Source organism: Myotis yumanensis, unplaced genomic scaffold (genome assembly GCF_028538775.1).
Source record: "Myotis yumanensis isolate MYYU_CA2020_CCGP unplaced genomic scaffold, mMyoYum1.0.hap1 SCAF_1, whole genome shotgun sequence".
Lineage (NCBI taxonomy): Eukaryota > Metazoa > Chordata > Mammalia > Chiroptera > Vespertilionidae > Myotis > Myotis yumanensis.
This window is the reverse complement of record NW_027223752.1, coordinates 84,484,612-84,495,837: the sequence shown is the minus strand read 5'-3', so window position 1 is coordinate 84,495,837 and position 11,226 is coordinate 84,484,612. Positions and strand designations below refer to the sequence as shown.

The 11,226-nt window shown below is 42.1% G+C and overlaps 1 pseudogene; it reads left to right on the top strand.

The window, feature by feature from the left end:
• Window positions 1–3,178: 3,178 nt before the first annotated feature.
• Window positions 3,179–5,138, top strand: LOC139008769 (60 kDa heat shock protein, mitochondrial pseudogene; annotated as a pseudogene).
• Window positions 5,139–11,226: the final 6,088 nt, after the last annotated feature.

The following is an 11,226-nucleotide window of genomic DNA, read 5'->3' as shown; positions in this document are numbered from 1 at the left end:
GTCGTTTTGATATGCATCTTTCAGGTGATTAGTGACTTTGAGCATGTTTTCATATGTCTCTTGGCCTTCCTTATGTCCTCCTTCTAAAAGTATCTATTTAGGTCCATTGCCCATTTTTTGATTGGGTTGTTTATTTTCCTTTTGTTAAGTTGTATGAGTTCCCTGTAAATGTTGGAGATTAAACCTTTATCGGTGATAACATTGGCAAATATGTTCTCCCATGCAGTGGGCTTTCTTGTTGTTTTGTTGATGGTTTCTTTTGCGATACATTATGCTAAGTGAAATAAGCCAGTCAGAGAAAGAAAAATATCACATGATCTCACTCATTTGTGGAATATGATGAGCAACATAAACTGATGAACAAAAACAGATCCAGAGACAGAGGAGCATCAATCAGACCACCAAACCTCAGAGGGAAGGTAGGGGAGGGTGGGGGTAAGGGAGAGAGATCAACCAAAGGACTTGTATGCATGCATATAAGCTTAACCAATGGACACAGACAGCAGGGGGTGAGGGTATGAGTGGTGGGGGGCAATGGGGGGGATAAGGACATGTATGTAATACTTTACTCAATAAAGAGAGAGAGAAAAAAGATTGTCATCAATGATTCTTTTTCACTAATAAGAATTGCATTGATATAAAGCATGCCTAAGCACTCAGAATTACTGATGTACAAGTATAAAGTTCCAGAATTTGAAATACATCACATCTCTTATTTTCTATAAATAGATGTGATTTTTACTTGAGCCTGCCACGCATTTGAGCTATCACAGAATTTAACCTTAGTTAGCCATTCTTGGGATTAATTTCACACTAGGGTTATGTCATAGTTCCTGGGTCTGAGACATGGCCAAGGCCCAGAGGTCTAGGAGACCTCTCTCTGGTCACATGGCATCAGTACAGTTGATTTACTGCAGGCACATCTGCTTTCTCTGTGAGTCAGGCCTATTTAGTGACTTATTCTGGAAGGCATAATGGGAGGTTGAAGTCAATAGAGTGCTTCATCAGAGCACCAGCAGCTATTCCATGGGCAGAAAATGCAGACTGGAAACAATACATTGAAATGGAGAGAAAAGGAGAGGACAGACCTAGTCAGAGAGTTATGTCACAGTCATAAGTAGTACTCCCTCTCCAGGCATGAAAAGTCGAAAGAGAAGATGACCTTTTAAAAATCTCTTCTAGAAACCCTGCTCAGTGACTTTCCTGGGCTAGAATTGTGTCACATGTAATCGCTTATGTGCAAAGGACTCTGTATAAGGGTGAGTATATTTCTCTGGGTTCATTACCACTCTGAGCAAAATTGGGGTTCTTTAGTGAGGGAGAAGGGGAAAATGGATTTATAAGGCTAGGCAACTAGCAATGTCAGCATGAATAATATCCTCCATTTAAAAATGAGCACACTAAGTCTTACAACCTTCTCTACAAACATAAGCCAGGAAATCTTTGTGGCTGCTTTAGAGGTATCATAATAAATATCATCTCCTAAGGAGACAAGTATGGAGTCTGTAATGACATTGTGTGTCTTAGATTTGCAACCTGTGTCTAATGGGACTCTGCTAGAGCTTGGAGCTTTAAGAGACATTTGATGAGGTAGCTTTGCCACCAGGGAAGAGTCATGCAACTAGCCCTGAGGTTGTGCACAGGAAGAATCTGCCCACCCCGCCCCACCAGGTCCTTGGGTGGTGGCAGCTGAGGAGTTACTAGAGAAAGCCACAAGCCTGTTATTTTGCTTCTTCACCAAAGTGTCCTAAACATCTATGATCTTATGGTGTCTCCCAGCCAGTGTTAGGAAGCCTGCTCTGTGACCACCAGGAGGTTTTTTATTTGGTTAAGGTCATGGACAGAGAACTCTTTGGACAACCTGCCTGGGCAGTGTTGGCTGTCCGCACACAGACTGCAGCGGGAGGAGTCTCCCTCAGAATCTCAGAAAGTAGGTCCTAGTACTGGCAAGTTTCCATGACCCCCAGACCACACCACCACAGCAATTTCTCCTCTCATTCCCAATTTAACTCACAAAGTTGCTCAATGATACTCCTTACACACACACAAATTACTTAGACTATGCTCCTTACCACCAAATCAAAGAGGTACAGGAGATCCAACCTTTTCTTGAAGAGCAGGACAGCTCGTAGGGGACCAGGGGACAGAGAAGGTTCAGAGGGGCTTGTAATTCAGAAATACCTATGCAATATATTGAGTTTTCCCAGAAGGAATGTTGACTTGGATAAAGATAGTCTGTGTAGTGGTTACATGTACACACTCTACAGCCAGACTGTTGTAGAACCAGACTCCTGGTTCCACCACTGCCTAAATATGCAGCCTTAGAAAAGTTGCTTAACCTGGCTGCATCTCAGTTTTTCAACTGGGAAACAGCGATTTAAAAAAACCACTGCACCCTCAGGGTATTGTTATAATATTAAATGAATTTATATAAAGCATGTAGAACAGTATTTGATGCAGAATAGGTACTCAATAAATATTATCTGCCTATCAATAAATATAATGCATGGGGTTTAAAATAGGTCATGGCTCACACATCACTGGGCTGTTGATCCCTAAGAGGAGAAAGGCTTCTCCAAGAGGAGAAAGCTGGGTTATATCATGAGAGCAAGATATTGAAAACCTATTTGAAGAAATAATGACAGAAAACTTCCCTTTCCTGATGACAGAAATAGACATAGAAGTCCAGGAAGCACAGAGAGTCCCAAACAAGAGGAACCCAAAAAGGACCACACCAGATTACAAGACCACACCAAGACACATCATAATTAAAATCTCAAGGGCTAAAGACAAAGAGAGAATCTTAAAAGCAGCAAGAGAAAAGCAGTTAGTTACCAAAAGGGAATGCCCATATGACTGTCAGCTGATTTCTCAACAGAAACTATGCAAGCCAGAGGGAGTGGCAAGAAATATTCAAAGTGATAACTAGTAAGGACCTACAATCAAGATTACTCTGCCCAGCAAAGCTATCATTTAGAATTGAAGGTCAGATAAAGAGCTTCACAGACAAGAAAAAGCTAAAGGAATTCATCACCACCAAACCAGTATTATATGAAATGTTGCAGGGTATTCTTTAAGAAGAGGAAGAAAAAGAAAAAGATAAAAAATATGACAACAAGCTCACTCACCACCAAAGGTCTGCCATGCCACCTGCATGCCCTGCCACTGCCCTGCAGAAATGCTTCGATTACACACAGTCCGCCAGATTAGGCCCATGTCCAGGGCACTGGCTCCTCATGTCACTCGGGCTTATGCCAAAGATGTAAAATTTGGTGCAGAGGCTCGAGTCTTAATGCTTCAAGGTGTAAGTAGACCTTTTAGCCGATGCTGTAGCCATTACTACGGGGCCGAAGAGAAGAACAGTGATTACTGAACAGAGCTGGGGAAGTCCCAAAGTAAAAAAGATGGTGTGACCATTGCACTCGGTCACTTAAAAGATAAATATAAAAATATTGGCACTAAACTTGTTCAAGATGTTGCCAATAATACATATGAAGAGGGTGGGGATGGCACCATCACTGCTACTGTGCTGGCACGCTCCATTGCCAAGGAAGGCTTTGAGAAGATCAGTAAAGGTGCTACTCCAGGCCGAAACCGGTTTGGCTCAGTGGATAGAGCGTCAGCCTGCGGACTGAGGGGTCCCGGGTTCGATTCCGGTCAAGGGCATGTGCCTGGGTTGCGGGCACATCCCCAGTAGGAGATGTGCAGGAGGCAGCTGATCGGTGTTTCTCTCTCATCGATGTTTCTGGCTCTCTGTCTCTCTCCCTTCCTCTCTGTAGGGAATCAATAAAATATATATATAAAAAAAAAAAAAAAAAAAAAAAAAAAAAAAAAAAAAGGTGCTACTCCAGTGGAAATCAGGAGAGGTGTGATGTTAGCTGTTGATGCTGTAATTTCTACAGTCTAAACCTGTGAAAACCTCTGAAGAAATAGCTCAGGTTGCTACAATTCCTGCAAATGGAGACAAAGAAATTGGCAACATAATTTCCGACACAATGAAAAGGGTTGGAAGGAAAGACGTCATCACTGTAAAGGATGGAAAAATACTGAATGATGACTAGGAAATTATTGAGGGCATAAAGTTTGATCAAGGTTATATTTCTCCGTACTTTATTAATATAGAAAAAGGTTATAAATGTGAATTTCAAGATGCATACGTTCTGTTGAGTGAAGAGAACATTTCTAGTGTTCAATCCATCGTACCTGCTCTTGAAATTGCCAATGCTCACCGTAAGCCTCTGGTCATAATTGCTGAAGATGTTGATGGAGAAGCGCTAAGTACACTTGTTTTGAATAGGCTAAAAGCTGGCCTTCAGGTTGTAGCAGTCAAAGCTCCAGGTTTTGAGGACAATAGGAAGAACCATCTTAAAGACAAGGGTATTGCTACTAGTGGTGCCGTGTTTGGGGAAGAAAGATTTACTCTCAATCTAGAAGACGTTCAGCTTCATGATTTAGGAAAAGTTGGAGAGGTCATTGTGACCAAAGATGATGCCATGCTCTTGAAAGGAAAAGGTGACAAGGCTCAAATTGAAAAACATATTCAAGAAATCATCAAGCAGTTAGATATCACAACTAGTGAATATAAAAAGGAAAAACGACAGTAAATGAACGCCTGACCAAACTCTCAGATGGGGTAGCTGTGCTGAAGGTTGGTGGGACAAGTGATGTTGAAGTGAATGAAAAGAAAGACAGAGTCACAGATGCCCTCAATGCTACCCGAGCTGCTGTGGAGGAAGGCATTGTTCTGGGAGGGGGCTGTGCCCTGCTTCAGTGCATTCAGCCTTGGGCTCATTAACTCCAACTAATGAAGAACAAAAAATTGGTTTAGAAATTATTAAGAAAGCACTGAAAATTCCTGCAATGACCACTGCTAAGAATGCAGGTGTTGAGGGGGTCAGTGATAGTTGAGAAAATTATGCAAAGTTCCTCAGAAATTGGCTATGATGCCATGCTTGGAGATTTTGTGAATATGGTGGAAAAAGGAATCATTGGTCCAACTAAGGTTGTAAGAACTGCTTTGCTGGATGCTGCTGGCGTGGCCTCTGTTAACAACAGCAGAAGTCGTGGTCACAGAAATTCCTAAAGAGGAGGACCCTGGGATGGGTGGGGTGGGTGGGATGGGAGGCGGCATGTTCTAGCCCTGCAATAGTGCTTTACCATCATTACTGAGAACTGAGAGGAAGCTCAGGGCATCTCCTCACCTATAACTTCAGAGAAGTCAGTTGAAGGAAATGACTGAAGGAAAGGCTGGCTGATGTTCAAGAAAATCACTCTAACCACCAGTTACTGGTTTCAGTTGACGACATACAATAGTTTACTGCTGCCATTGTCCATGCCTACAGATAATTTATTTTGTATTTTTGAATAAAAATATATTTGCACATTCCTGATAAGTGCAAGAGCCATGTACCAATGTACTGCTTTCAACGTAAATTACTGAGGCACTTTCACTACTATTCTGTTAAAATCAGGATTTTAGTGCTTGCCATCACCCGGTGAGAAGTGAAGAAGCAGCCTTTCTGTGGAGAGTAAGAATAATTGTGTAAAAGTAGAGAAATATCCAATTATGTGACCTTTGTGTAATAAAAATTTGTTTTAAGTTAAAAAAAATATGAACAACAAAATGGCAACAAATACATACCTATCAACAATTGAAACTAAAAATCAAAATAAACAAATGAGAAATCTAATGAATGGAATAAACTGGTGAATAAAATAGAATCAGAGGCATGAAAATGGAACAGACTGACAATTCTCAGAGGGAAGGGGGGGCAGGATGAGATTAAACAAAATTCTTGTACACATATATGCATTACCTATGAACAAAGACAATAGGGTAGCCTGGGGTGGGGCAGAAACTGGGTGAAGGGGAAAAAAAGAGGGACTTCTGTAATAATCTCAACAATAAAGATTTTAAAAACACACAATTGCAGTGAGCATTCTTTATCATGCTTCTATGTTTACTCATACAGGAGTGTTGGCTGGGTATGTCCTTAAAGTGGAATGTCCAGGTTATAGTACGTGCCTTCAGTTGTCTTTGGTATTGTCTAATTGCTTCACAAAGTTATTGTTCTAATTAATACTTAGTATTGTAAAGCTCAATAATTTTTTTCATTCTACTTGGTTTGAAGTGGTAAATCATAGTAGTTTTTGTTACCACTTCCCTGACTACTGGTGAGGTTCCTTGTCTTTTCAGAAATTTATTAGCCATTTAAGTTTGCTCTTCTGAGAATGTTGAGCATATCCTTTGTACATTTACATTTGACTTATTTACCTTAAGGTTTTTAAAGACTTCTTTATATATCTTAGATACCAATTTTTGAACAGGTTATTGGAAATAACATCCCCCAATCCAAGTTTTTTGCGTTACTATGATGGCTTGGTTAATAGAAGCTTTAAATTTTCAGACTTTAATGTATTCATTTATGTCTATTGTCTAGGAATTCCTCATATTTTCTGAAAAATGGAAGAAATTATTTTTGGCAAAATTTCTCATTATTTCTCATAATGCTAAGAGGCACTCCAGAACCTCCAGGTGTGTGATTACCTTAAGATAAATACCTGAACATATCGGGGAACATTTCCATCTTCAACTGTATGTTGGCATGACTGGCAGGTGTTGCCTCTTCGGCAAAGTCTTTCCCAACCTCGATAAAAGGTCAGGTTAACTAGTCATAATCTTCATGATTTTTTATTCCATTTTTTATTCCATTTTTTTATGATCATTCATAATCATATACATGTGTGTTTATTTGGCTAATGTATGTCTCACTCCTCAAGATTAGAAACTAAATCTGTCATTGCTCACCATATTTTTGGTAGAATGCCACACAGAGAGAAAGTACTTAACACATCCTTTCTGAATGAAACAATTGCCCAGGCATGAACATTCCATCTCCATCTGTGTTATGTAAAAACCCTTCCCTGGCAGACTCTCTCTAGTGTTCCTATGATCTGGATCCCTCATGTCGATTCAAACAATGAATAGTCTCAGAATTTGCAGAAAATAGCATGTCTGACTTTGATCTCAGGGGCACAGTCATCTCTGAATGAGGTTCTCACGTGGCTAAAGTGACTAAGTGACAGTTCTTGAGAAACAGTGAACCATGGAAAGCTGGTTTGTGGTGACAGCAGTTAATTGAAGTCTGTGGTTATTGATTAATCGAAATGAGTTCTTAGCCTAAACTCATCCTCAAGCATTTTGCTTCTTTTTTCTATAACACAGACTATTTTTTTATTCATCTTAAGGCAATGAAACGTTATACTGTGACTAAGTCAAGTTGGACTGTCTACTTCCCATCAGGAAGCCATGGCACAGGGTTATCACATTGGATCCACCCCTAGTGCTCCATTGTTCACCTGTCCCAGGTTCCCTGAGTACATCATGTGTGCCCTCCTCTTCTCAGCATGGCTACAGTTTGGGTTGGAGGTGAGATCTCAGATGATAACATTGGTGTGCACATCAGGTATGTGGTAAAATTCCTAAAGATGAAATTCATTCTTCATACAGACAGGCAATACTGAAAATACTCTGTTGTTGTCCACTTTTAGAATGTCATGTTCCTAGAAAGGAAACTTAATGGGGGGAAGGTAGTGATATGCAGGAATGGGAGTGCACATAACACCACTTGAAAGCAATGTTAAATAGGCAAAGGATATATCGAAGGCCAGAAGTGAAATACAGAGACAGAAAAAGGAAGAGATAAAGCTTTTGTTTGGATTGACAAAAATGTACTTGATGACAACTGATCAGTGCTAAAACATTCCTCCAAACCCCATTCCCTGGGGATCCAAGAAGCTCCTGAAAAGCCATTCTCTTTTCTATCCTTGATTCTTTAAAAGTCTCCTACTGAAGCATAGTAATCCCTCCTTTTGAAGGGTCCTTGGTTCAATTTCTGGTTAAGGGCATGTACCTTGTTTGCAAGCTCGATCCCAGGCCCTGATGCTGGAGGCAACCAATCAATGTGTCTCTCTTACATCCATGTTTCTTTCTCTGTCTCTCCCCCTCCCTTCCACTCTCTCTAAAAATCAATGAAAAAGTGTCTTTGGGTGAGGATTAGCAATATATATATATCAAATCATAGGTTGTAACTAGGTGGTGAATATCAGGTGATATTAATTTTTGCCTGTTATCTTGGTTTATTTGTATTTTTTTCATTATATTCTTTTATATTTTGAAGATGGAGGAAGGGGCCATGAGCCAAGGAATGTAGTTCCTGAAGCTGGAAGAGGTAAGAAACAGATACCACATTAGAACCTCCAGAGGGGAGACGACCGGCTGACACCTTAATTTTAGTCCCATGAAACTGAGGTCAGACTTCTGGCCTCTGGAACTGTGAGAGAACAAATTTCTGTTTCTTTAAGTCATCAAGTTGATGATTATTTGTTACAGTGACCACAGGAAACTGACACACCACCTTATCTGGAAGTTATATTGTCTCCCCTGGGGTAGATGCCTCAGAAAAAGCCACATCCTCTGAGAGGACTAAATAGAGATATGCACCCTCTATCACTAGTGTGGCTACTGATTATTGAACTAAGCTTTGGTCTCAAGAAAACTGGGTCATCCCTCAGGGCTTTGCAGTCCCAAGCCTGGATTCGCAGGAAGAGCCAAGTTCAAGGCCACTCCTGTGTGAGACCAGGGCCTGCACAAGCCCAGGCAAGCACCTCCGGATACCACCACACACAAGCTCTGTGGGCAGGGCCTCGGCCACGTGGAGCTGGGAGAACACTCAAGGCCAGGACCCCAGGACTCTCCCTGATCCCCATACAGCCCCCTAAAAGAGGCACCCACCTGGGGAGTCGGGGAGAGCAGGACCACGAGCAGGCCAGCTCAGACTTGTCTCTCTCTGCCTACAAGAGGACCCAAGGCCCCTTGCTTCTATCAACACGGCCCAGGCATGGTCTTCTTCAGATGAAAAGTGGAACAGCTCCAGGTCTTCACCAAGACCTGAGCTTCCTTCCCTGGAGAAAGAGATCAATGAGAGCAGTGACTCCACTCCGCTGCGGCCTCTGTGGCTGACCATTTTCCTTTAGGGAAGAGTGTTACCGCCCTATGTGGAGGCTGCCATGGCCGTAATAAATATCCATTTCTATATAGAAACCACTGATTTCTCCCCTTTATTTATTAAACAACAGTCCCTGGGTACCAGCTGTAGGCCAGGCCTGCCTCTGTTCTATCTGCTCACATTCCTCCCATTTTTTATTTTCTGCTCACCCCCACCTCCTACCCTCTCCTCACAAACCCTTGCTGTGTTATGACCCAGCTTAACCCTTCTCCACACCTCCTGTGACTGAGCCTCTCACATCCAGCCACAGCCCCTTTCAGCCAGTCCCTTGGTCATCCATGGTCACCTGGCTTCTAGTCTGAGATCTGTGCTGCCCACCTGGGCTACAGCTACCAACAGAGTAAGGAAAGGAGTCTTTGAAGCAGGACTGGATGGCACTACTTTGCAAACAACTAGATATTGAACACCCACTATGTGCCAGGCACTAGACGCTCAGAAGTGAACATGGCAGGCACCATCCTTGCCCTCATGAAACTCACATTCTAAAGGACTTCCATCAGAATTTCCCCAAGTCACTGATGCCAAACTCATTTTCATATGGGTTGGTCCGAATGGCCCAAATCTGGGTGGGAAATCCACACCATAAAAATCATCCTGTGAGAGGATACTATTCTTCTGCCTTACGACTTCCAGTTTCCATGTGCATTGTTACATTTACCTTCAGAACAGCAATGTTTGGGATTAAAAATAACTTTCTCATTCTGTGGTCAGTGGAGCCCCACCTCTGGATGAAGGGGAGATACAGGGAATTAAAACACAACCAGGGCAGCCATTTCTTTATGGTTTACAGAAAAGGTAGCCTATGGGAATAAACTTCACTATAAACTCTGACATGGAAGAGATGCCGCATTTCCTCATCATCACATCAGATCAGGCTGGTTCATGTGCTGCCAGAAAAAACTGAAAAACAGCCTCCAACCATAGGCTAATGTGGTACTGCTACATCCTTAGATTCCAAGCCCACAGTGATCCTCGAAGTCATCCAACTGTTAGCTTGAAAGCCTCACGTGTGACATGAGATTCTTTGTTGACACTGGTCCCCCTATGCCTGGGTCAGTCTAGCCAGGTTTGCCCAGCAGCCATCCCTTCTCAGGTCTTGATGCCAGTCTGGGTGCTGCTTTGGAGTTAAGTTCAGTGACAGTTATAGGTGAATATTCCCCAATCAAAAGCACACACACTGATAGCAAACTCATTTTCATACGTGAGAAATGTCTCTTTATGGGTTCCCATCACCCTCGAGGGCATGTCTTCTCACATCTTGTTGCCCACAACGACCTCTGTCACAGAATATCTTAATGATCTTGGCCACTATTGTAATGAGGAGAGAATAGATGGCTTCACACAGCTTCTGTTTGGGTGCTGAAAGTCCTGAAACTAAGATGTACCAAGATCATGCTCAGAAAAGGAAAATGAAGGGATCAAAGCAAACAAAAATATGCAACTATGCACACAAGCACATACAAATATACATACGTGTGCATGTATTCATATAAAATGGCACATATATAAATATATAAATATGTCTGCCTGTGCCCATAGAAATCATATAGATATATGATTTCATTAAGCTCCCTTGACACAACTATAATCCATTCAAGGAAAGGTCTCTATGGTTAGCAATGTTTTGAAAGCCTCTGCATAGCCCAATCTCCTTCTGTTAGATGAGGACAATGAGGCCCAAAAATTAGCAATTGAGCCACCTAACAGAACTGGAGCACAGGGCTCCTAATCCCCAGGTCAGGTCTCTTCTAACAGGCTCAGAACTGCAAGGGGTCTTAAAAGTCATTTTATGCCCACACCCATGAGAAACTTTCAGGCCCCTAAGAGGTTCTCCAGGCTCTGTTGCAACAGGTGTCTGGAGAGAAAGCTCCTGGGCTACCTGAGCAGCCATTCCAAGAAACACACTTTTTGCTGAGCTAAAATCTGCCAGCTATGGCTCCACCACTTCTTAGAGTGGCATAAAGGACTGTTTGCGTTTGGCAGGCATGTGTTCTGTGTGTGTGTGTGTGTGTGCACACGCACGTGCAGTGTATGTGTGTGCATGCATGTGCATATGTGTGCACTTTCTGTAACCATGTGACCTTGAGCACATGACAATATCTCTGAGTCTGTTTCATTTGAAAATATGATTAGTGATAATACTCATGCAGAAGGTGGA